General features: G+C 43.1%; 1 long non-coding RNA gene across 3 annotated transcripts in view; it reads right to left on the bottom strand.

Annotated features, from left to right (window-relative positions):
- Nucleotides 1-27,023, bottom strand: part of LOC127489249 (uncharacterized) — a 55,574-nt gene that overhangs the window by 9,935 nt on the left and 18,616 nt on the right. The window contains exons 1-3 of one of the 3 annotated variants that reach the window (XR_016219219.1): nucleotides 11,427-11,538; nucleotides 10,715-10,849; nucleotides 1,855-1,989 (exon numbers count right to left, since the gene is read on the bottom strand). This is a non-coding gene — a long non-coding RNA (uncharacterized LOC127489249). Of the gene's footprint in view, nucleotides 1-1,854; nucleotides 1,990-10,714; nucleotides 10,850-11,426; nucleotides 11,539-27,023 lie in introns of those variants that run through there. The other 2 variants (XR_016219217.1, XR_016219220.1) reach the window with 2 other exon arrangements.

Here is a 27,023-nt window from a genome sequence, read left to right as displayed (position 1 = left end):
ATAAAACTATACATCAATTGATGTCCAAAAGACAATTATTCATTGGGGCCAGCACTGTGGTGTAGTAGGTTAAGCCTCTACCTGTTGTGCCAGCATCCCATTAGGGGACTGGTTTGATTCTCTGCTGTTCCACTTCCCATCTAGCTCCCTGCTAATTTGTCTGGGAAAGCAGTGGAAGATGGACAAAGTACTTGGACTGCTGTACCCACACGGGAGACCCAAAAGAAGCTCCTGGCTCCTACCTTCAATCAGACCAGCTCCTGCCATTTGCAGCCATTTGGGGAGTGAACCAGCAGATGGAGGACCGAACTCTCTGACTCTCCCTCTCTCTGTTGGTAACTCTGTCTCTCAGATACATTACTTATTTATTTATTTTTTATTTGACAAGAGTTATAAAGAGAGAGAGAGAAAGGTCTTCCATCCAATGGTTAACCCCCCAAATGGCCGGAGCTACTCCGATCTGAAACCATGTGCCTCTTCCTGGTCTCCTATGCAGGTGCAGGGGCCCAATCACTTGGGCCATCCTCCACTGCCCTCCCAGGCCACAGCAGAGAGCTGGACTGGAAGAGGAACAACCAGGACTAGAACCCGGTGCCCATATGGGATGCCGGCGCTGCAGGCAGAGGATTAACCTAGTGCACCACGGCACCAGCCCCCATAAATCTTCTTTAAAAAAAAAGAAAAAGAAAAAGACAGGGGCCAGCACCGTGGCACACTAAGTTAATCCTCCACCTGTGGCACCTGCATCCTATATGGGTGCAGGGTTCTAGTCCCGGTTGCTCCTCTTCCAGTCTAGCTCCCTGCTGTGGCCCACGAAGGCAGGAAGGATGGCCCAAGTGCTTGGGCCCCTGCACCCGTATGGGAGACCAGGAAGAGGCACCTGGCTCCTGGCTTCAGATCAGCATGGCACCGGCCGTGTTGGCCATTTTGGGGGGTAAACCAACGGAAGGAAGACCTTTCTCTCTGTCTCTCTCACTGTCTAACTCTTTCAAATAAAGAAAAAAAAGACAATTATTCATCAGTCTTTTTAAAATAATGTATCAAGGATTCTTACACTTAGATATGGAAATACTATGTAAATAAATCTACAGAAATGGCAAGAAACAATCAAGAGGATATCTGAAGGAAAAGCTTCAAGTACAGGATGTCTAGAGTGTTTAAGAAATGGTGCATTCAGTGCAGATGGAGCAGAGTGAAGGAGATAGAAACCAAACGTTTCAGTCAGAGAGAGAAAGTCAGATCATGTATTGCCTTGTAGGCATGAGGAAGAACTTTGACACTGCATACTGAATGATGAGATGAGAGGCAGGTACAAGGTTTTGAGCAGAGGAATCACATAATCTTAATTATATTTTAAGGAATCTGCTGTGTTAAGAATTGATGAAAAGAGGCTTTAAGAAAAAAATGGAACAAGAAAACCAATGAGCAATCTACATCACTAATATAGATAGTGAAGGATAATGGCTTGATTCTGATAGGCTTTCTCAATACACAGAAATGTTTCCAGAAATACAGGAATATGCTGGGCAATCATGCCTCAGCAACTGTGGATCTGATATTGGAGCACTCAGGCAATGGGAACAAAGCCCAAAAACACAATCATTTTCCAACTGGTTATTAGTTTCTAAACTAAATACTTGTCAATAGGTTTTGAAAAATTGGATGTCAATTTTTTGTTAACTTGTATTTTTCTCATTACAAAACACCACATAAGATTTTTAGCAGAAGTACAACATTTGTTAATCATGAATATTCTGCTACACTAGAAATACTTTTGCGGACCAATATCACAGTTACTGTTAAATGTTGCTATTGACTTACTCCATCCTCCTTAATATTCTCTATCCTCCTTAATAGGCAACTGCTGCTTTTCAGGATGTCTATGCTTTCTCTGTGGGATGAATCCACCATCATCACTGTCACCAGCAGGAGCAGCACACTCACACAGCATTTCTGATACTTCCACTTCAATGCTGCTGAGCCTCTCGTCTTCACATTTTAATGAAAGTTTGATATTAAAGATTGTTGTTACTATTTCATGCCACAAAAAGAATGGTTTTCTTTCATTTTATTATTTGATATTTTGTTTAATTGTGATGAATCTGTCAATAAATATTTTTCTACTTTAGCTTTAACATTATATGCTACTTAAGTATATATTCTCCTTCATTTATGATGTTAAAATTCATTTAAAATTGTGTAAAATAATAAAGTGGGCACCTGTTAATTTGCTGCATTTATTCCTATCCACTCTTTACTACCCAACATAATCAGTAACCTGTTTGGTAGAAATAAGAATACAAAGACAGGCAATGTGCCATCTACTGTCTTTACCACTTGGATTTTACATCATACAGCCACATTCAGAGGACCTTACCCTGTGGGGGTTTCATAACAGAAAGGAAAGCTGTTTCCCCTCTGCACTAAGCTATTCTTTCCCCTCAGTGCTTTCACAATTAAAAAAAGTGAAAGTGCTCCCTGAAATAGATCAAGACAAGTTTCTGTATCTCAAGAAGCAGAGGGAAACTCATGAATATGTGATTCTGGAAAATAAGAAGTTTCTCACATTTCACATTCAACAACCATAACACTTTATAGCTAGATGACAGATAAGTCATTATCTACACGTTAGTCTCATATGCATCAATAATGGGGATCAAATACATACATATACGTATAGCCAACTGACTTACGACAAAAGTGCTCTGACCACACAGTGGAGTTAATGATAATATCCTCAAAAATGGTGCTGTCAAAACTGGATGCATGTACACAGAAGAATGAAATTAGATCCATATCTCTCACCACATACAAGAATCAACCAAACATAGATCAAAGACCTAATTTAAGCCTTGATATTTTGAAGTTTCTAAAAGAAAATGTAAGGGAAACACTCAACGACATCAGTATAGGGAACACCTTCATGGACAGGATCCCCACAGCTCAGGCAACAAAAGCAAAATTAAGCAAGTGCAACTGTATCAAACTCAGAAGCAAAGGAAATGACAGCAGTGGACAGACATCCAAAAGACCACACAAAAAAAAATATCTGCAAAGTATCTATCTGACAAAGGATTAACATCCTGAATATATCGGCAACTTAAAAGGTCAAAAACAACATCAATTCAATTCAGAAAGGGAAAAGGGTTTACAGGCAGTTCTTGAAAAGGAGACTGAAAATGCAAATGTCCAACAAATATATGAAATAAAATGCTCAGCTCTAGACTTCAAGGAAATGAAATCAAAACCACAATGAGATATCTCCTCACCCATAACAGAATAGATAAAATCCAAAACACAGAGTAACAAATGCTGACAAGGATATGGTGAAAAAAGAACACTTAAACACTGCTGGGAGAAATCTTAATTAGTTTAGCCATTGTGGAAAACAATGTGGAGATGAGATGTGTGTGTGTGTGTGTGTGTGTGTGTGTGTCTTTTGACAGGCAGAGTGGACAGTGAGACAAGAGAAAGGTCTTCCTTTGCCGTTGGTTCACCCTCCAATGGCCGCCGCGGCCGGCGCGCTGCGGCCGGCGCACCGCGCTGATCCGATGGCAGGAGCCAGGTGCTTTTCCTGGTCTCCCATGCGGGTGCAGGGCCCAAGCACCTGGGCCATCCTCCACTGCACTTCCCTGGCCACAGCAGACAGCTGGCCTGGAAGAGGGGCAACTGGTACAGAATCCGGCACCCTGACCGGGACTAGTACCCGGTGTGCCGGCGCCGCTAGGTGGAGGATTAGCCTATTGAGCCACGGCACCAGCCGAGATGTGTTTTAAAACCAGAAATAGATTTTCCACATCACAGTACTGTGTATATACCAAAATACTTGAACACAAGCTATCCAAGAGATACCTGCATCATGTTTTTAGCAGCACTGTTCACAACAGCCAAAATTTGGAACCCACCAAGGTGTCCATCATTAGATGAATGGGTAAAAAAAAATGTGGTATACATACACAATGGAATCTTACCCAGCCATAAAATGAATGAAATTCTACTATTTGCAGCAAAATGGACACAGCTGGAGCACATCATGTCATCATGTTGAGTGAAATAATCTGGACCCAGAAAGACAAATACCACATGTTCCCCCTTATATGAATTTAGGGAAAAAAAAAAAGAAGAAAGGTTTGTGTGCATCAGTATTACTGCAACTACAGATTTGTAAAACTTTTATAACTTTGTGAAGCCAATAGTTAACAATCTTACAGTACCAGTTTTAATGATCTGTAATTACTTTAAAATTTACTGCATAAGGGCGAAATGATCATTTTTCTACTCAATTATTGTTTACAGTCATTGTTAATATTCTCACTAAACTGGTATCATTTTGCTTTTTACTTATTTGTTAAAGTATTAAGCCTTTTTATTGTAATTTAATTTGAAAATTGGCTCTCTCAAAAACTAAACCAAGGACAAAGAAAAGGGAGAAGGAAACAGTGCAAGAGAATAAGGTGGAGGGCAGAAGGGACTATCATTAAGTTCTTACAACTGTGTCTACAAAGCACACTGAGTCTGGGACACACTAATTAAAATTAAAAGAAAATACAAAGAAAAATGATGTTCCCTACATCACTGCTCACCTATTTGCTAAAAAAGAAATGCAAAGACTCAATACAGAATAAGAAAATGAGGTACATTAAGTAAATAACAGATACAGAAACATTAACCATGAACAGTATGGTACATGAGAAAAAAAAAAACAACTACATATAATGGGCCAGCACGGCGGTGCACTAGGTTAATCCTCCGCCTGCGGCACCAGCATCCCATATGGGCACCGGGTTCTAATCCCAGCTGCCCCTCTTCCAGTCCAGCTCTCTGCTGTGGCCCGGGAGGGCAGTGGATGGCAGTGGATGGCCCAAGTGCTTGAACCCCTGCACCTGCATGGGAGACCAGGAAGAAGCACCTGGCTCCTGGCTTCGGATCGGCATAGCTCCAGCCATGGAAGCCATTTGGGGAGTGAACCAATGGAAGGAAGCCTTTTCTCTCTGTCTCTCTCACTGTCTGTAACTCTAACCTGTCAAATAACTAAATAAAAATCTTTTTTTTCATTTTAAAAGATTTTAATTTTTTATTTTTTTATTTAGTAAATATAAATTTCCAAAGTACAGTTTATGGATTACAATGGCTTCCCTCCCATAACTTCCCTCCCACTTGCACCCCCACCCCTCCCATCTCCCGCTCCCTCTCCCATTCCATTCACATCAAGATTCATTTTCAATTATCTTTATATACAGAAGATTGATTTAGTATATATTAAGTAAAGATTTCATCAGTTTGCACCCACACAGAAACACAAAGTGAAAAATACTGTTTCAGTACTAGTTATAGTATTACTTCACATTGCACAACACATTAAGGAGAGATCCCACATGAGAAGTAAGTACACAGTGACTCCTGTTGTTGACTTAACAATGTGACACTCTTGTTTATGGCGTCAGTAATCGCCCTAGGCTCTAGTCATGAGTTGCCAAGGCTATGGAAGCCTTTTGAGTTCTCCGACTCTTACCTTGTTTAGACAAGGTCATAGTCAAAGTGGAGGTTCTCTCCTCCCTTCAGAGAAAGGTACCTCCTTCTTTGAAGACCTGTTCTTTCCACTGGGATCTCACTCGCAGAGATCTTTCATTTAGGTCTTCTTCCCCCCCCCCCCCCAGAGTGTCTTGGCTTTCCATGCCTAAAATACTCTCATGGGCTCTTCAGCCATATCCAAATGCCTTAAGGCCTGATTTAAAAAAAAAAAACTACATATGATGTCACAAGAAAAAATCTTTGAAACACAGGTTAACATGCCAATTAAAGTCACCTCATTCCACACTACAAGTACTTGGGTTAAGTATCCACATCCAGCTCCTGACTCTAGCTTCCTATTAATGTGGACCTATAAGGCAGTTGTGATAGCCCAAGAAACTGAGTACCTGTTTCTGGCTCCTGACTCCAGCTTCCTGTTTTGTGGACATGGAAAGAAATGGTTATGGCTCAAGTATCTGGGCACCCATCACCCCTGTGGGAAACATGGAATGAGTTCCCAACTCCTCAACTCAGCCAGTCTCAGGACCAGTAGGTGTGGGAATTAGGAAGTGAACCAACAGGTGGGAGTCCTCTTTATATCTGTTTCTTGCATTTTGTGTGTGTGTGTGTGTGTGTGCAGGCATGTATCAGTATCTGCTTCTGAAATACATTTTCAATATAAAAATCGCATTTTTGAAAAAATGTTAACTTTATTGATTTGAAAGGCAAAGAGAGCCCTCCTATCTACTCCCTCACACCTCAAATGCCTGCAAACAGCTAGGACTTGGTCAGGATGAAGCTAGGAGCAAGGAACTCAGTCTCTCCTATAGGTGACAGGGACCCAGATACTTTTGACATCACCTGATGTCTCCCAGAACACACACTGCCAGAAAAGCTGGAACTGGAGATGGATCCAGAATTCAAATCCTGGCACTGTAACACAAGACACAGACATCCCAAGGACTGACTTAACTCCCACACCAAATGTGTGCCCCCAAGAAAGCTTTAGTACTGATGAATGACACCCAAAGGCTGCTAAAAAGCCTAAAGCTAGTATTAGGTGATCTTTCAAAACTAAAGGAAAACTCCCTTGGATTTTTTTGCATATCTTCCTTTCCCTTCATTTAGCATATTATAACAATTATGACAAGTTTTCCTCTCCAATCTCTTCATTTGTAATGCCTAACTGAAGTCCGGTCCTGATTTCATAATGAGTACAGGCAAAAAACAATCATTTTTCACTGGTTAATATTAATATATGTCTGCGTAGTAACAATTCATGTCAACAGAAATAAATAGGAAATGACAACAGCAATAACAAAAAAAAACCTTGATAATCTTAAATTTTCTCTCCACATCAGTCACATAAAAAAAAAATTTAAAGAAACTCAAACTCTGTGACAATAGGGAAAATCCTCCACACTGTAAATTTAAGACAAAAATATTTCAAATACATCTGCCTATCCCATCAATTTAAAAATATTCTAGAATGCACGGTAATTATTCCTTTTAATTTATTAAAACCAAAGTAAGAGTTTTTATTGGAAACAACAAAAAATAAATAATTAAAATACATAAAATATACCACCAGACAACATTTTGTCCCAGCAGGAATACAGGAGTGCCCAGCCACTCTCCCAGGGTGCAGCCCATCATCTGTGTGCTGGCTGCTGCTTCCCAGACCCTCCAGGAATAGTGAGGGTCCTGTCAGACACTGGGGTTGCAACCTGAAATGGATGTTCACTCCTGCCACAACCTGTAGCCACAGTCTCATCGGCACCCAAATCACAGAGCCAGCTAAATGCTGTGGACGACAACCTCCAGGCAAGAGAGGCTGGTCCTGGCACACCCGCCATCTGGCTCTCCATCTGCACTGCCAACACCTGGACGCTCTCAACCCAGCACGACCAGGATCACCAACTCTGGAAGCCGGCGGTTCCCAGATGATGCAGGAAACTCACTGCTAGCAGGCAGCCTGTCCCCAGGTGAAACGCTGTGAACAACTAGCACCCAAAGAATATTGACCCCTCACCCTCCCTTTCCTCTTGGACGCCATGATGCAAAGGCAGGGGGAGGGGAGCATCTCTGTGTGCAGGCCATGAAAACCCGAGAGGCCCACCGGCTCCAAGGGGACCTGCACCCCACACTTCCCTGCCCGTGGCCTGAGGCTTCTTCGCCACTGCCTCTCCACTGCTGCCTGCTTCTCTGCGCTACCCAACACATTGCCACAGTCAACGCCACCTCCGAACTGCACGTCCCTGCGCACGATGCCCCATGCTCCACCAATGCAGACTCCCCTTTCCCAGCCTGCAACGCCTCACACTTCCAAGGCACCGCTGCTGCTGCCGCCGCCCAGGAGGAACTACACTTCAGCGCTGCTGCCCCTCGTCTCACCAGCTCCCCCGCCACCTGGTGACCCTAGCTGCCCTCTGTGTTGCTGCCGCCACCATAGACTTACACCTCCCTGCCTAGGAGACCCACGCTTCACCGAGGCAGACTTAGAGCCATGCTTCCCCACCAATGACGCCGACACTTCACCAAAACCACCCCATGGGTTGCTGCCACCACCCACTTTACCCCTGCTGCTCAAAGTGTCCCTGTCGCCGACCACCCCATGCTTCGCAGAGTCACTGCTGCCTCATCCTTCCTCTCCGCTGCCCACTGCAGAACTGCGCTTCCCTGCCCATGATGCTCCACGCGACGCTGATGCCCACACCCACATCGCTACCCACCTGGACACTGAGGCTGCCACCGCTGCTGGCCAACACGGAACTGAGCAGAGCTGCCGCCACGGCCTGGATCCCGCCGCTGAAGACTTCTGCTCCCCTGCCCGCCCAGAATGCCGCAATCCTCACCAACAGCAACACGGAGCCACACTTCCCCACCCAGGACGCCGGATGCTTCCCCACTGCCCACCTCACTGCCACTGTGCTGCTACTCGTTGCTGTCAAGGATGCAGATCTTTGCTGCCTCACAGACGGCCACAGATATGCAGTCGCCACTGCTGCCCCATCCTTCCTCTCTGCTGCCCACTGCAGAACTGTGCTTCCCCGAGCATGACGCCCCATGCAAGGCTGATGCTGACGCCTCCAAGGCCTCTGCTACCGACACTGAAGCCCCTGCCGGAGGACACAGACCTGCGGCCCCTGCCGCCCCTTGGTTCCCCACTGCTGCCAGACAGGCAGCCACCGCCGAAGTCTTCTGCTTCTCTGCCCCAACGCTTCTCCACCACCACCACTGCCTGCTTAGCCATTGCTGTCCAAAATGTCACCACTGCCACCAGTACACACCTGCTCTTCCTGGCCAACCGCCCAACTCTTCCCAAATTGTTGCCACCGCATCCTTCTCTCCGTGGCCGGCCACTGAACTGCGCTTCCCCGCCAGTTCTGCCGATACTACCAACGCCAAGGCCTCATGTAGGCAGACACCCCACAGGCACCGACGCTGATGCCTACGGCGCAAGGGACGCCACTCCCACGCTGACCTGCCTGAGGCCGCGGCCAGCCCAGGTTTTCTCTAACTTTCTTAGCAGGCCAGTGCTTTGCCGCTGGCCCTCTGAGTGGCCATGAACTTGGGACTGCTAGGCAGACCCCACTCTTCTTACAGGGCATCAACAAACGGTGAGTAGACCTGGCCGTGGGGAAGGGGAGGGACACTTGAGCCGGGGGTCCAGCGGGCAGGGAAGTGGAAGTCTCTCTCACCAAGGGGAGTGGGGGACCAGGGAGCCCCAACGTCACTGACAGTACATACCTGCATTCCTTCACTGACCGCCAGACACTTCCCCAGAGTCCCCGCTACCGCCACTGCATCCTTCTCCTCGGCTGCCCACAGACGAACTGCACATCCCTGCTCTCCCACGACACCCCATGCTACCCCGACACTGCCAGCCATTGCCAGCATTTGGGGAGTAAACCGGAATAGCAACTTAAAAGAAAAAAATAGAAAAAGTTTTCCACAGGAGTACTAAAATATGGTCCACTATTAAATATAAATTAATAAATACTAATACATTAATATGTTCAAATATCAGAACTCTACACCAAGTTTAATTCTAGGAATTAAAGGAAGACTTAAGAAATCTAAAAGTATATGGGGCCAGCCTTTTGTCACAGCAGTTTAAGCTGCTGCCTTCAATGCCGATATCCCATCTGTGTGCTGGCTCCCAACTACTTCCGTGCCAATTCAGCTCCCTGCTGATGGCCGGGGAAAGCAGCAGAGGGAGGCCTACGTGCTTGGGCCCCTGCAACCAATGTGGGAGACACAGAAGAACCTTCTGGCTCTTGGCTTCGGCCTGGCCCAGCCCTGGCCACTGGGGTCACTTGGGGAATGAACTGGCAGATGAAAGATCTCTGTCTCTCCCTCTCTCTAACTCTTTCAAATAAATAAACAAACCTAAAATATATATAACTATATATATAATGTATAAAAACTATATATATCTCAGCTCATCCCATTTACAGATAAAAAACAAAAAAGATCATTAAAATATGTTAATGTTGATATTTGCTAAAATTCAACAAGCAACCCCTAACAAAATAAGACCGAGTAAATACTTCTTTAATCAGAAATATTCAAAGACATGTATGACTATCACTTTTCTTTAACACTCTGCAAATAAAGTTGCCAAGTGTTAAAAATTCTTGATAGCTTAACTAGTACTCAAACAGTATTTTACACTTAATGTTCTGTGTGGGTGCAAACTGATGAAATCTTTACTTAATATATACTAAATTGATCTTCTGTATATAAAGATAATTGAAAATGAATCTTGATGTGAATGGAATGGGAGAGGGAGCGGGAGATGGGAGGGGCTGCGGGTGGGAGGGAAGTTATGGGGGGGGGCCATTGTAATCCATAAGCTGTACTTTGGAAATTTATATTTAAATAAATAAAAGTTAAAAAAATTTCTTGATAGCTAATAAGCAATTATAAATAGTCCTTATAGTATTTTTATAAAAAGTGAATAAAAATAAAAAATTCTTGATAGCTAATAAGCAATTATAAATAGTACTTATAATATTTTTATTTAAAATGAATAAATACAGGTTACTTATGTATGTTGCTGTGTTTGTTTTCTGAACAACAGTGTATTTCTACAAGACAAAAAAGTGACTTCAGCTCTAACACGTGTAGGCTACCAGAAAAGACAGGCATTTTGGAGAGCTTTACATGAAATATTACAGGGTATTTTTGCTTTACTTACCTTGTAATACAGTCAATGTTGGCGATTTGCTTCTGGTTCCTTATGATCTCAATGGATGCCCAAAGATGCTGGATAGCTTCTGTATCTGCCTGTTGTCTTTTTGTTAAGCGTGCCATGACTTATTTACTTCTTTAGCTGTAGTGACAGACAAAAACACATGGAAAAGAACACCGATTACAAGATGAATTGGCAACATAGTGAGTAACAAGTATATTAATAGCAGCCCTCAACTTGTATATTCATTGTCTATCTTCACTAGCACATAGCTGGTATTCAACAACACAATTCATTCAGGGTCACAATACTTAAAATGTCAAAAGAGGCCTTCTCAAGATGGCAGAATAGGAAGGGAGCACACTGATAGTCCGGGGAGAGACAGTTTGATAAAAGTGGAGATACTGCAGGTTCAAGGAAAAGTAGGGGAGGAAACAGCAGAAGAAACTCTTCTGGAACCCGTGATTCACAGTGGACCTGCATGGAGAGCGTGGGAGCCCACAGTTTGGGACACCAGCGGCAGACTCAACACACCAGCGCTGGAACGCGAGGTGAGCCGAACCTCAATAGCCCGAGACACCCGCAGGCAAGCGGAGAGAGGAGACTGGAGGGAACGACCCCCGGGGGGGGAAAGTTCACCAGGCTAAATGGAAGAGAGAGAGAGAGAAAAAAAAAAAAGGTGACTGGTATGGACAAGGGTTTCTCTCTCTCCGCTCACCTCTCAAGGGCGAGCAAGACAAAGAGCAAGCGCCATCTTGGAGATACGTCATAAGCAGAGCGACCTCAGGTCTGCACCGGCCCTGAGCCTAGCAGAAAAACCTGACTCTGGGTGGGGCGAATTAACAGGAGATTAGGACCTAGTAAATCTGTGGTGCTACTGAACCGAGACTGTGAAAAAAGAGACGGTGGGGGACAGAACTCACAGAATTCACATGAGTACTCTCCAGAGACGCTACAATTCCGTAACTTTGGCAACCCAGTGGGAGACTGAAGGAGATTTTGAGCCCACTCTGAGGGCAGAACAAATTCCCTGTGTGGTCCTTGGGAAAGAGCTTCCGATCTCTGGCTCCTGTGGGTATATCATTGGCCTGCTAACTAACTCCAACTTCGTTCAGCTGTGCGGAATTACTTCCCTTTTGAATCAAAAAAAGAAAGAAAGAGAGAGAGATCTACCACGCCTAACCTGGGAGTGTCACCTTTGGCACACCAAAGAGAGCTCTAGGCCACACCCATCTCAAGCCTCTAAGGCTCCATCAAAAACAGACAGCCCACTTAATCTAGAGTCATAGTATAACAAGAAAAAGCACCACAGTGAAGAAACCAAATATCTCCAATATGCCAAATAACAAACGCAAAAACCGAGGTAATAAAAACAAGGAAGTCACCATGACGCCCCCAAATGAAAAAGACACCCCAATTCAAGATTATGAAGATGATGAGATAGAAGAAATGCAAGAAGCAGATCTCAAAAAATTGGTAAGAACATTAAGAAGTTCTCAAAAACAAATTCTTGAACTACAGAAATCCTTAATGGACAAGGTAGAAAATCTCTCTCGTGAAAATGAAATATTAAGGAGGAATCAAAATGAAACGAAACAACTAGTACAACAGGAAACTGTGATAGTGACGAGAAATCACAATGAAGTGAAGAATTCAATAGATCAAATGAAAAACACAATTGAGAGCCTTACAAACAGAATGGGTGAAGCAGAAGAGAGAATATCAGACTTAGAAGACAGAACAGGAAAGGATACAGTCAGACCAAAGAAAAGAAGAGGAAATTAGAAATCTAAAACAAATTGTCAGGAATCTTCAGGATACTATTAAAAAAACCAACATTCGGGTTCTAGGAGTTCCTGAAGGCATGGAGAGGGAGAAAGGATTAGAAGGCCTTTTTAGTGAGATATTAGCAGAAAATTTCCCAGGTTTGGAGAAGGACAGAGAAATCCTAGTACAGGAAGCTCACAGAACTCCTAATAAACATGACCAAAAGAGATCCTCACCACGACACGTTGTAATTAAACTCTCCACAGTGAAACATAAAGAAAAGATCCTAAAATGGGCGTCCAGCCCTGCAAAAGATGCTTAAAGATGTGTTACACACAGAAACACAGAAACACTGTCATCAATATGAAAGAAGGTAAAGGAAGGAAACCTCACAGCAAAAGATCACAGGGAATTCAAAGCATATATTACAACTTATCTTTGGCAAATGGCAGTGCAAATTTACCACTTATCATTAGTCACATTGAATGTTAATGGCCTGAACTGTCCACTTAAAAGACACCGATTGGCTGATTGGGTTAAGAAACAAAACCCATCTATTTGCTGCTTACAAGAAACACATCTTTCCAACAAAGATCCATACAGACTGAAAGTGAAAGGCTGGAAAAAGATATACCATGCAAACAGAAATGAAAAAAGAGCGGGTGTAGCCATCTTAATATCGGACAACATAAACTTTACCACAAAAACTGTTAAGAGAGACAAAGAGGGACACTATATAATGATTAAGGGATCAATACAACAAGAAGATATAACAATTATCCATGTATATGCACCTAACTACAGGGCACCGGTTTATCTAAAAGATTTGTTAACAGACTTAAAGGGAGACTTAGACCCCAATACAATAGTACTGGGGGACTTCAATACTCCACTCTCAGAAATAGACAGATCAACAGGACAGAAGATCAACAAGGATACAGTAGATTTAAACGACACTATAGCCCAAATGGATCTAACAGATATATACAGAACTTTCAATCCTACAGCTAAAGATTTTACATTCTTCTCAGCAGTACATGGAACCTTCTCTAGGATTGACCACATCCTAGGCCATAAAGCAAGTCTCAGCAAATTCAAAAGAATTAGAATCATACCATGCAGCTTCTCAGACCATAAAGGAATGAAGCTGGAAATTAGCAACTCAGGAATCCCTAGAGCATACACAAATACATGGAGATTGAACAACATGCTCCTAAGTGAACAATGGGTCATAGAAGAAATTAAAAGAGAAATCAAAAATTTTCTGGAAGTAAATGAGGATAACAGCACAACATACCAAAACTTATGGGACGCAGCAAAAGCAGTGTTAAGAGGAAAGTTTATATCACTAGGTGCCTACATCAAGAAATTGGAAAGGCACCAAATAGATGAGCTTTCTATTCACCTCAAGGATCTAGAAAACCTACAGCAAACCAGACCCAAATCTAGTAGGAGAAGAGAAATAAGTAAAATCAGAGAAGAAATCAACATGATTGAATCTAAAAAAAATTACAAAAAAATCAGCCAAACGAGGAGCTGCTTTTTTGAAAAAATAAACAAAATTGACACCCCATTGGCCCAACTAACTAAAAAAAGAAAAGACCCAAATCAATAAAATCAGAGATGAAAAAGGAAACGTAACAACAGACACCACAGAAATAAAAAGAATCATCAGAAATTACTACAAGGACTTGTATGCCAGCAAACAGGGAAACTTATCAGAAATGGATAGATTCCTGGACACATGCAACCTACCTAAATTGAACCAGGAAGACATCGAAAACCTAAATAGACCCATAACTGAAACAGAAATTGAAATAGTAATAAAGGCCCTCCCAACAAAGAAAAGCCCAGGACCAGATGGATTCACTGCTGAATTCTACCAGACATTTAAAGAAGAACTGACTCCAATTCTTCTCAAACTATTCAGAACAATCGAAAAAGAGGGAATCCTCCCAAATTCTTTCTATGAAGCCAGCATCACCTTAATTCCTAAGCCGGAAAAAGATGCAGCATGGAAAGAGAATTACAGACCAATATCCCTGATGAACATAGATGCAAAAATCCTCAATAAAATTCTCGCCAACAGAATGCAACAACTCATCAGAAAGATCATCCACCCAGACCAAGTGGGATTTATCCCTGGTATGCAGGGATGGTTTAATGTGCACAAGACAATCAATGTGATACACCACATTAACAGACTGCAGAAGAAAAACCATATGATTCTCTCAATAGACGCCGAGATAGCATTTGATAAAATACAACACCCTTTCATGATGAAAACTCTAAGCAAACTGGGTTTGGAAGGAACATTCCTCAATACAATCAAAGCAATCTATGAAAAACCCACAGCCAACATCCTATTGAATGGGGAAAAGTTGAAAGCATTTCCACTGAGATCTGGTACCAGACAGGGATGCCCACTCTCACCACTGCTATTCAATATAGTTCTGGAAATTCTAGCCAGAGCTATTAGGCAAGAAAAAGAAATTAAAGGGATACAAATTGGGAAGGAAGAACTCAAACTATCCCTCTTTGCAGATTATATGATTCTTTATTTAGGGGACCCAAAGAACTCTACTAAAAGACTATTGCAACGCATAGAAGATTTTGGCAAAGTAGCAGGGTATAAAATCAATGCACAAAAATCAACATCCTTTGTATACACAGACAATGCCATGGCTGAGGAAGAACTTCTAAGATCAATCCCATTCACAATAGCTACAGAAACAATCAAATACCTTGGAATAAACTTAACCAAGGACGTTAAAGATCTCTACGATGAAAATTACAAAACCTTAAAGAAAGAAATAGAAGAGGATACCAAAAAATGGAAAAATCTTCCATGCTCATGGATTGGAAGAATCAATATCATCAAAATGTCCATTCTCCCAAAAGCAATTTATAGATTCAATGCAATACCAATCAAGATACCGAAGACCTTCTTCTCAGATCTGGAAAAAATGGTGCTGAAATTTATATGGAGACACAAGAGACCTCGAATAGCTAAAGCAATCTTGTACAACAAAAACAAAGCTGGAGGCATCACAATACCAGATTTCAGGACATACTACATGGCAGTTGTAATCAAAAGGGCATGGTACTGGTACAGAAAGAGATGGATAGACCAATGGAACAGAATTGAAACACCAGAAATCCACCCAAACATCTACAGCCAACTTATATTTGATCAAGGATCTAAAACCAATTCCTGGAGCAAGGACAGTCTATTCAATAAATGGTGCTGGGAAAATTGGATTTCCACGTGCAGAATCATGAAGCAAGACCCCTACCTTACACCTTACACAAAAATCCACTCAACATGGATTAAAGACCTAAATCTACGACCTGACACCATCAAGTTATTAGAGAACATTGGAGAAACCCTTCAAGATATCGGCACAGGCAAAGAATTTCTGGAAAAGACCCAGGAAGCACAGGCAGTCAAAGCCAAAATAAACTATTGGGATTGCATCAAATTGAGAAGTTTCTGTACTGCAAAAGAAACAGTCAGGAGAGTGAAGAGACAACCGACAGAATGGGAAAAAATATTTGCAAACTATGCAACAGATCAAGGGTTAATAACCAGAATCTACAAAGAGATCAAGAAACTCCACAAAAACAAAACAAACAACCCACTTAAGAGATGGGCCAAGGACCTCAATAGACATTTTTCAAAAGAGGAAATCCAAATGGCCAACAGGCACATGAAAAAATGTTCAAGATCACTAGCACTCAGGGAAATGCAAATCAAAACCACCATGAGGTTTCACCTCACCCCAGTTAGAATAGCTCACATGCAGAAATCTACCAACAACAGATGCTGGCGAGGATGTGGGGAAAAAGGGACACTAACCCACTGTTGGTGGGAATGCAAACTGGTCAAGCCACTCTGGAAGTCAGTCTGGAGATTCCTCAGAAACCTGAAGATAACCCTACCGTTCGACCCAGCCATCCCACTCCTTGGAATTTACCCAAAGGAATTTAAATTGGCAAACAAAAAAGCGGCCTGCACCCTAATTTTATTGCAGCACAATTCACAATGGCCAAGACCTGGAACCAACCCAAATGCCCATCAACGGTAGACTGGATAAAGAAATTATGGGATATGTACTCTTTAGAATACTACACCGCAGTAAGAAACAATGAAATCCAGTCATTTGCAACAAAATGGAGGAATCTGGAACACATCATGCTGAGTGAAATAAGCCAGTCCCAAAGGGACAAATACCATATGTTCTCCCTGATCGGTGACAACTGACTGAACACCAAAAAGGAAACCTGTTGAAATGAAGAGGACACTATGCGAAACGGTGACTTGATCAGCATAGCCCTGACTGTTAATGAACAACTTAATACATTATCCCTCTTAGTAGTTTTTTTTTTGTCTGTTCTACTTAATAGGACTGGTTTAATTCTGTAATTAATACACAGTTATTCTTAAGTGTTGAAATTTAACTGAAATGTGATCCCTGTTAAACATAAGAGTGGGAATAAGAGAGGGAAGAGATGTACAATTTGGGACATGCTCAGGCTGACTTGCCCCAAATGGTAGAGTTAGAAACATACCAGGGGACTGCAATTCAATCCCATCAAGGTAGCATGTACCAATGCCATCTCACTAGTCCAAGTAATCAATTTCAGATCACAATTGATCATAATGAAAGGACTAAGAGTCAAAGGGAGCACATAAACAAGTCTAGTACCTGCTAATACTAACCAATAGAATAAATAAAGGGGAGAGTGATCCAACATGGGAAGCGAGATACTCAGCAGACTCACAGAATGGCGTATATCCTAAATAGCACTCTGGCCTCAGAATCAGCCCTAAAGGCATTCGGATCTGGCTGAAAAGCCCATGAGAGTATTTCAGGCATGGAAAGCCAAGACACTCTGGCAAAAAAAAAAAAAAAAAAAAAAAAAAAAAAAAAAAATATATATAAAGAAAAGAAAAGAAACACCTAAATGAAAGATCTCTGTGAGTGAGATCCCAGTGGAAAGAACAGGTCTTCAAAGAAGGAGGTACCTTTCTCTGAAGGGAGGAGAGAACCTCCACTTTGACTATGACCTTGTCTAAACAAGATAAGAGTCGGAGAACTCAAGGGGCTTCCATAGCCTTGGAAACTCATGACTGGAGCATAGGGAGATTACTGATGCCATAAACAGGAGTGTCAATTTGTAAAGTGAACAACAGGAGTCACTGTGCACTTACTCCTCATGTAGGATCTCTTTCCTTAATGTGCTGTACATTGAGACTTAATGCTATAACGAGTACTCAAACAGTATATTTCACTTTGTGTTTCTATGGGGGTGCAAACTGTTGAAATCTTTACTTAATGCCTACTAAACTGATCATCTGTAAAAACAAAAAAATAGAAGAAGAAATTATCAATTCCCAACTTGACTCTCACTGGGATTAAACATGACAATAGGTCTGATCTGGTTTCATCATCATTTAAAAAATCATCTATTAGTTTTCACTTTATGTTTCTGTGTGGGAGCAAACTGTTGAAATCTTTACTTAATGTATGCTAAACTGATCTTCTGTATATAAAGAGAATCGAAAATGAATCTTGATGTGAATGGAAGGGGAGAGGGAGTGGGAAAGGGGAGGGTTGCGGGTAGGAGGGACGTTATGGGGGGGAAGCCATTGTAATCCATAAGCTGTACTTTGGAAATTTAAAGTTAAAAAATGCAATTAAAAAAAATAAAATAAAAAATGTCAAAAGAAAGGGCTCAAGTACAAAAACCACTGTATTTCTCTCAGAATTATCAAATAATAGTTTACTGAAACTTAACATACTTAAATTAGAAAGATTCATATTTAGGGGCTGGCGCTGTGGCATAGCAGGTAAAGCCACCACCTACAGTGCTGGCATCCCATAAGGGCACAAGTTCAAGTCCCAGCTCCTCCACTTCCAATCCAGCTGCTATGGCCTGTGAAGGCAATCGAAGATGGCCCGGGTCCTTGGGCCCTTGCACCCATATGGGAGACCCTGCAGAAGCTCCTAGCTTCCGATCAGCACAGATTCTGTGGCCATCTAGGGAGTGAACCAGCAGATGGAAGACCTCCCTCTCTCTGCTCTGCCTCTCTGTAACTGCCTTTCAAATAAATACTTCCTTTTTAAAAAATGATATATATTTAAGACGTGGCAGACAAGAATACTAACATGACTTTTAACTTCAATGCTTCAATGAAGGTGCTTGCATCTCTATGCAGCAGCTGCTTCAATCAAAGAGGTCAGGCCCACATATATGATTGTAGAGTTGCTACCATAGATCAAATCTTCATTATTTTATACGTATGTTACTAAAAGCAAGGAAATCATAAGTTATTCCCTGCAATCAATTTCCATGTATGGTTTCCACTCATTAAAACACCACTAAACGAAACCGCTGTCAGGGACACACATATTTACTACTCTCCAAGGTTATCATTTTCTGAAATCTTTGCGTACCTACATTTGACAACTGAAATATAATACTTTGAGGACATAGGCATCAGCCTCTCAAATCTAGGTTGTACAAAAAAAAATAAAAAAAAAAAGGACAGCCCCAACTGTTTCAATTTCATTAGGACAAGAAAGGCATCCACATTCACCTTGGAATCATATATTTGGCCAAATGTTCAGTGGAGTACTTTTCCTTTTTATTAAATTATTTTTAAAACCTTAACTCATTTCTTTTTTCCACTTTTTAACCTTTTTTATGAAAGAAACCTTGAAAATTATTAGAATGATAGACTACAGCAGTAAAGTCCTTGGCACATTACTGAGTTAGTAACTACAGGATGAAAACGAAAGGAACTAATTCCTTATAGGCATTCACTAAGGGGAGAAAGAGGAGGGGAACCATCCTCTTTGCAGCGGTTAGCCAAACAGTTAAGAGGCTAGGAAGAGGCCTATGTAGGTCCAATAAGAGAGTGCCTGGGTTTCATCCTGGGACTCCAGCTTCCTACAAACATGGTTCCAGTGAGACAGCTGATGCTGTCTCCAGTAGTTCTCTCACAGTTGCCCACTTGGGAGACCTGAACTGTGCTTCAAAGCCTTGGTTTCCCAGCTTCAGCCTGGTCATGTTCCAGGAGCTGTAGGAATACTGGGATTGATCCATCTATGGGATCTGTTCTTGTTTGAACTGGCACATGCCTGTTTCTCTTCTTTCTCTTTTGAATAGTTTTTAAGACAGAAGAACCAATCCCTCACACACACATACACACACACACACACAAATAAACAAACAAACATAAGAGACCATACCTGCTGGTGGCCATGGTCTCTTGGGAGCCGATGAGGCTGTCTGCCCCGCTGATGGGATGGGTGGTGTGTTGCTGGAGATGCCACCGTACACAGCTATGGGGGTGCTGAGAAGGTGGACATGGCTGGGAGGCCACTGTTGACCTCGGCTCCATGTGGCTAGTAGTCCATATGCTCCTAGTACATGCTACCAAATGCACTGTGGCCTCAAAACCCATCACCACTGCCCATCCAAAGGGGCAGGCAGATGAGCTCCTGCCCAGCATGGGCCTGAAACCATCCTGGTCTGAAGGGCTCTAGAGCTCCAAGGAAGGGTGCAGGCTGGCCAGTAGAAGGCTGCAGAGCAGGTGCTACAGGGAGTCTTGGCAGATGGGTAGGCACAGGCATCCTTGCCTTAGTCATCACTTAAGCTGGGGTGGAGGTGGGAGGGTACAATGAGGAAGGAAGAACACGTAGAATCTTCTGGACATTCTTGGGCTGTGGGCCCAGTGGCCACCTGAGGCTCTGCCCCAAGGGTTGCCAGGTTAGGAGGCATTGTACTGGGTGCTACCCTTGATGTCTGAGGACAATGGCCCGGGGCTGCACAGGGCCAGCTCGCCAGTCAGGAACCTGACCTGAGTCAAGCCACCAAAAGCTGTGTCTATCCAGAAGGTGAGGTACCCACCCCACTGGCCTCCCTTGCCTCCAAGTCCAGGTCCAGGTCCAGGTCCCAGGAATGTGAACCAAGAAAGGCTGCTGTGGGACTCACTGAAGTGGGTCCTTCACTGTAGCTCTGGCTGGGGTCGAACGAGGAGGTGTTCTGGTCGCCAGCATCCCAGGATCCTGAGCCGGGCCAGTCCTCCGAACCTGTTCCTCTGAGCTGTGTGCTGGCCAAGGAGACAGGCCAGCCCTTTCCACTGGCCACAGGCAGCAGGAACATCATGCTGAACTCCAGGAGGTCACTGAGCTCCTTGTCCAAGCCACGGGTGCTATTATCTGGGGGTGTTTCATTCTCCAGTGGTTGCAGCCAGTGCAGGGACCAGGGCAGGCTCCTTAGACCTGCAGGGCATTGTTGGGCTCCCAGCTCCCAGAATGCAGCAGCATGTAGCAGGGCCTCCCAGGACAAAGTGGCATGGCAGCCGAGCCCCCAAGAGTCACACGTGGGCAGCAGGGCCCGGGCCTCTTCCCCCATGCAGCCAGCTGGGGTGCTGTGCCAGTGGTGCCCACCACCTTGCATCAGGTCCATCCAGCTCCAACCTGCTAAGCCCGCGGCCACTGACACTGCTTCAGATTCCTGGTGTGGGAGAAGCCCCGAGCCACCGACTCAGGCCAGTCTAGCCTGTGCTTCTATGTCAAAAAGTAAATAACAAAACCTGTCCCCAATACAATGCCACACAGTACTTCTCAGGTTTTCTAAAAGGAGTTAATATCCAGACTACATAATTACTCAAAAAACCCAGGGCTGAAAAAAAAAAAAAAAAGAAAAAAAAAGCAACAACAACAACAACAAAAAACCCACCAATTTTTAAACTAGGCTGAAGAACTTAACATACTCATCTCAAAAGAAGACATGCACATGTCCAATAATACATGAAGAAATTCTCCACATCATTAATCAACACAAAAATGCAAGTTAAAACCAGAATAGGATTATCATCTCACTCCAGGTAGAATGACTATCATGAAGAAAACAAAAAATAACAAAGGGTGGCATGGATTTCAAGACAGGTGAAATTTTTTTAGTGTTTTGTGGGAAGGCAAATTAGCACAACCATTATGGAAAATAGTATGGGAGTCTCTCTAACAAAACAGAACTGAGCAAAATCCCGCAATTCCATTACTGGGTATACGTCCAAAAGATAAGACATCAGTGCGTCAAAAGGATATCTCCATTCCATGTTTATGGCAGTGCTACTCACAACAGCTGAAATATGGAATCGGCCTATGACTGTGATTCAGCAACTGGATGTACACAGTATGATATATCCACAAAGGACACCAAGCAATGAAATGCCACCCAGAACATAATTAAATAACTGTGAAGAGTGAAGAGCATCCATGCCTCCAGATGGCCGTTCCTAAATGATTACATATGACAACTTCCTTTTCAAGAACTAGCCCTCTCTAACTTGACTGCCATCTATTTCCTCAAGAAAATTTTACGTATATTTAGAAGTAGAATAAATTAGTAAGTTTGTCTCCACTTTCATATGCAAATGTAATTTTAACTAATTTTTTTTTGACAAGCAGAGTGGACAGTGAGAGAGAGAGACAGAGAGAAAGGTCTTCCTTTGCCGTTGGTTCACCCTCCAATGGCCGCCGCGGCCGGCGCGCTGCGGCCGGCGCACCGCGCTGATCCAATGGCAGGAGCCAGGAGCCAGGTGCTTTTCCTGGTCTCCCATGGGGTGCAGGGCCCAAGCATATGGGCCATCCTCCACTGCACTCCCTGGCCACAGCAGAGAGCTGGCCTGGAAGAGGGGCAACCGGGACAGAATCCGGCGCCCCGACCGGGACTAGAACCCGGGGTGCCGGCGCCGCAAGGCGGAGGATTAGCCTAGTGAGCCGCGGCGCCGGCCTTAACTAAGTTTTTTAAAAATGTTAGTTAGCATTATCATTAAGTCTTAATGCTAACATTGAGTAAAATAGGAATAAATATGGCTTACATTGGAAAAATCATTTACTGTGTGATAGAAGCACCAAAACCATTTGTAAATTCAGTCTGCATAAGCTGGAAAGAAGGAGTAATGCAGGAGGGCTGTAATAGATTCCTCATGCCTTCATTTAATAATAGATTCCTAACATCTCATCATCAACCCCTTCTTCAATGGAAATGCAAGTAGGAAAAAATGTTATATTGGAAATTCTGGGGCCAGCTATGTGGCATAGTTGGTAGGGCCACCACCTGCAGTGCCGGCATCCCATATGGGTGCTGGTTTGAGTTCTGGTTGCTTCACTTCGATCCAGCTCTCTGCTATGGCCTGGGAAAGCAGAAGAGGATGGTCCAAGTCCTTGGGCCCCTACACCAACCTGAGAGACCTGAGGGAAGCTCCTGGCTCCAGATAGATGCAGTTCCAGCTGCTGTGGCCATTTGGAGAGTGAACCAGCAGATAGAAGACTTCTCTCTTTCTTTGCCTCTGCCTCTCTGTAACTCTGCCTTTCAAATTAATTAATTAATAAATATTAAAAACAAAGCCTGAAATTCTTATTCTCCATGATATTCATAGGCTTTTTGCCTTACAAAGCCTACTGTTTGAGTTATCCTACTAGGCATGTGTGTGTCGTCTCCCTGAAATTGAGTATAAGCCAACCTACTTGAGGATTAAAGCCAACTCTCAACGGACCATACCTTCCATTTTCTAAACTACATACAAATTTCAACATTAAAGTAATTTAAAATATACAATGGCTACCTTTAATTCAAGCAAGCTAACAGTATATACATTATGTACCTCTCAATGCATACTAACCTCTGTATCTATGATTTCAAAGTTATCACAATAGCTTAAATATAATTTTATGACATCAGGGCCATAGCAAAAAAATCTCAAGATGTTTTAATAATTTAAGTAAATATTTACCTTTGCCCTTAATATGCTTTCTTTCAAATGCTTCTACAACAGGTAAACCTTTAAAAGGGACTCTATGCCAATGGTTTTCATTCTATTTCAAATTGTATCCACAGGGTAAAACTCCAAATGAGATATATTTTCTATCCCAGCGGCAGAGTCTGGAACTGTTCTGTATAGAGTAAGTGAACTAAATGTTTGCCAGTAGTGATTGGAAACCTGTGACAGATATCAATATAGACCAGACAAACCAGTACGAACAAGAATGGTATGGCAAAACTCTTGGAAATTTGTCAAGACAACCTAAAATCAGTGCTACAAATGAGGCATAGTGGGTCTATGTTACTTAGCTGCAGTAGGAAGAGGCTTCATGACTGTCACCCAAGGTTACTGCACTTTTTGAGAAAGAAGGAAGTAGTTTCAAAATCAGAGCCATTAATCTACGTTTTCTCCAAGTGAAATACCATGTTGATATTTTAGAATCTAACGTTATTTAGTTACACAATTCTGACATCAAACACCATGAGGTTTTATTTGAATTTAATGCATGACCGCATTCCTTAATTGATTCATTTAAGCACATATTCAGGCCTATCATGTCACTACCTTTAGCAGGCAAGAGAGATTCAAAGATAAATCTGACACGTGGTCCTTGCCCAAAACGCTTACTTTGCAGTACAATGAAAAAGCGTGGAGGCAAATTCAATGCTTTCTGTTAACTGATGCTCTTGAAAATTGTGTTTTTAATTAAGAGTGCTATTTTAAATCTCATGCATGATGTGGCTCACCCACATCCATTCTTAGTTTCATTACTTAGAAGCATGTAGTCTAAACAGGTCTGTTTGTCCTCAGTTTTTTAAAAAATGATCCATATCTCCTCCCATACTTCCTTAAAAAAAAAAAAACAAAAACAACTTCTCCAAAGGCTTGTTGATATTCACTATATACAGCAGTATCCCGTAAACAAGTCCTGAATGCAGCTTGTGCAGAATAAACAATCCAAGGGGGAGCAAACACATCTGACTTCTCCTCAGAAACCACACAAGGAAAAACTGAGTGGAGAAAACTATTTTAAGCATGGAGAGAAAAACTACCAAACTGAAATTTGGTATCCTGAAACTTGTCTTTCTAAAGTGAAGAAGAAGTAAATGTTTGGCAGGCAAAAATTGTACATTTTGTTGCCAGAAGACTATCTTGCAAGAAATGCCAACAGTTTTCTGGAGAGGAAGAAATCATATAGGTCAGACTTGGATCTACATAAAAAGGAAGAACATGAGAGAAAAAAAGAAAGTAGCAGTAAAATATAAATTTTACCTTTTTAATTCTTAATTTACTAATGGGATTGCTGAAAATAATGATAGCAACACATTAAATATGATTTTAAGCTATATATATGCAATACATACACAAAAATGGCATACATAATATTCATATATATTCATATTTACATATTACATGTGTATATATTTTTCTATCACTGAAAGGAAAATATGCATGAGGGCTGAAGGAATGGGAGGAGATGGGGAATATTTTGTTATTATGAGGCACTCACAGTATCCAGGAAGCAGAATATTTGAAAATAGACTAAGATTAGCTGTAAATGCATGTTGCAAACTCAAGGGCAGCTACTAAACAAACAACATTGAAAATGTTACAAAATGGAGCAGGCATATAGTCCAGTGGTTGGGAAACAAGCATCCTGAATACCTGAGTTTAATCCTTGCCTGCAGCTCCTGAATCCAATCTCTCTCTCTCTCTTTTTTAAATGATTTCTTTGGAAAGAGGGGTGTGGGGGAGAGGGAGAGGGAGAGGGAGGGAGAGAAAGAGAGAGAGACAGAGATTCCATCGTTGGTTCTTCCATCTGCTGGTGAGGCTGAGGCTGAGGCTGGGCTGCAGAGTCTGAAGGAAAGTATGTCTAATGAGGTGGAACAGACGTAAAGTGAGGGCAATATGGAGGCCAAGGAGAGGGAGGCCAGGACGGAAGCCTACAAGGTGGCTGAGTCTTGTGTAGTGCACAGCAGGGAAGGTGAGGCCATGATAGAAGAGTTGGCAGGTGAGGCACACGTGGAGGACTCAAAGGAGGGTAAGGCTGCAGTGGAGAAACAGGACAATAAGACTGGTGTGGAGGACTAGGAGGGACGTGAGGCTATCATGGAGGTCCACAGGAAAGGCTTGTGTTGAGAACCACAGTGAAGGCTAGGCTTAGGTGGATGACTATAGGGAGGGTAGAAACTAAATGGAAGACCAGAGAGAAAGCAATCCTTAGGTGGGGGATCACCACAAGGATTATTCCAGGCATGAGCCACAAAAGGAAGGTGAGGACAGTGTCAAGGAATAGAAAGAATGCGAGGCTGGCATAGAGAATGAGGAGGGTGAGGGTGGCGTTGATGAGGAGGAGGGAGAGGGTGGCACTGAGGATGAGAAGGAAGTTGGAAGTCACAGTGGCACACAAGCAGTGCAAAGCCAGGATGGAGGCCCACAAGGAAGATGAAGCTGGGTAGTGCACCACAGGAAAGGTGAAGTTATGGCAGATTTGGTGGATGAAACCCATGTGAAGGGCTAGAAGAGTGAGGCTATAGTGGACCAACAGAAGGAGAGTAAGACTGGAGTGGCATGGAGGACCAGGGGGAAGGTGAGGCTGGTAATGAGGACCAGAGGGAGGGTGCGGCTGGTGTGCAGGGCCAGGAGAGTGAGGGTTGGCTGGAGGGTCAGAAGGAAAGTGATTCTAGTATGGTAGCCAGAAGGAAGCTGAACCCAGTGTGAATTACAAAGGGTGGGAGGCCAGGATGTAGGCCCCACAAAGAGGTTGAGGCTGGTGTAGAGTACCACAGACAGGTTGAGGATACGGTTGAAAACTGTAAGGATGAAAATAATGTGGAAGTCTAGAAGAAGGGTGCAGTTGTAGCGGGGAAACAAGGGAAATGCAACGGAGGTGGAAGATGAGGATAAGGTGTGGTTGTTTGTGTGGACCAGAGGTAGAGTGAGGCTGGCCTTCACAACAGGGTGAGGCTGGTGTGCAGGACCAACCGGGATGTTGAGGCTGGTATGGAGGCGGGGAGGAAAATGAGTCCAATGTGGTGGGCCAGAAGGAATGGGAGGATATATAGAGAGGACAGAGTGGGAGGCAAGTATGTAGGCCCTCAAGCAGGTTGAAGCTAATATAGAGTAGGAGGGATGGTAGTGCAATGGTGGAAAACTGGGTGGATGAGGGTCAGGTAGATGGCTAGAATGTAAGGCTGCAATGGAGAAAACAGAGGGAGAATGAAGGCATACACAGATTACAACATTTTTAATGACATATGAGAGTAAGTGATGCAGTTGGGAACCAAACTCTGGATTGAAATCCAAATTCCATACATGACCAAGCACCACTTTTGATTCAATTTCCTGCTAATGCACACATGGAGGCAGTCGATGTTGACTCAATCATCTGGTTCCCTTCCACCAACGTGAGAGGCTTGGATTGAGTTCCCGGCTCCTAGCTTTGGCCTGGCCCAGCCCCAGCAGTTGTAGGCAGTCGAGCAGTGAAGCAGCAGAGGAAAGAACTCTGTCGGGATTGCTTCACCAAGCAGGTCTGACCGAAGTGATTTTCCCAAAAGATCTCCATTGTTTTAGAAATGGACTTGATAGGAGCTAGCACTATGGTTTGGTGGGTTAAGCCGCAGCCCACAATGCCAGCACCCCATGTGAGCACAGGTTCGAGTCCCAATGCTCCACTTCATTCCAGCTCCCTGCTAATCTGCCTGT

Source organism: Oryctolagus cuniculus, chromosome 13 (assembly GCF_051225735.1).
Source record: "Oryctolagus cuniculus isolate XC-2025 breed Fujian yellow rabbit chromosome 13, ASM5122573v1, whole genome shotgun sequence".
Classification (NCBI taxonomy): Eukaryota; Metazoa; Chordata; class Mammalia; order Lagomorpha; family Leporidae; genus Oryctolagus; species Oryctolagus cuniculus.
The sequence above is the reverse complement of the archived record's forward strand: the minus strand, read 5'-3'. Positions and strand labels throughout refer to the sequence as shown.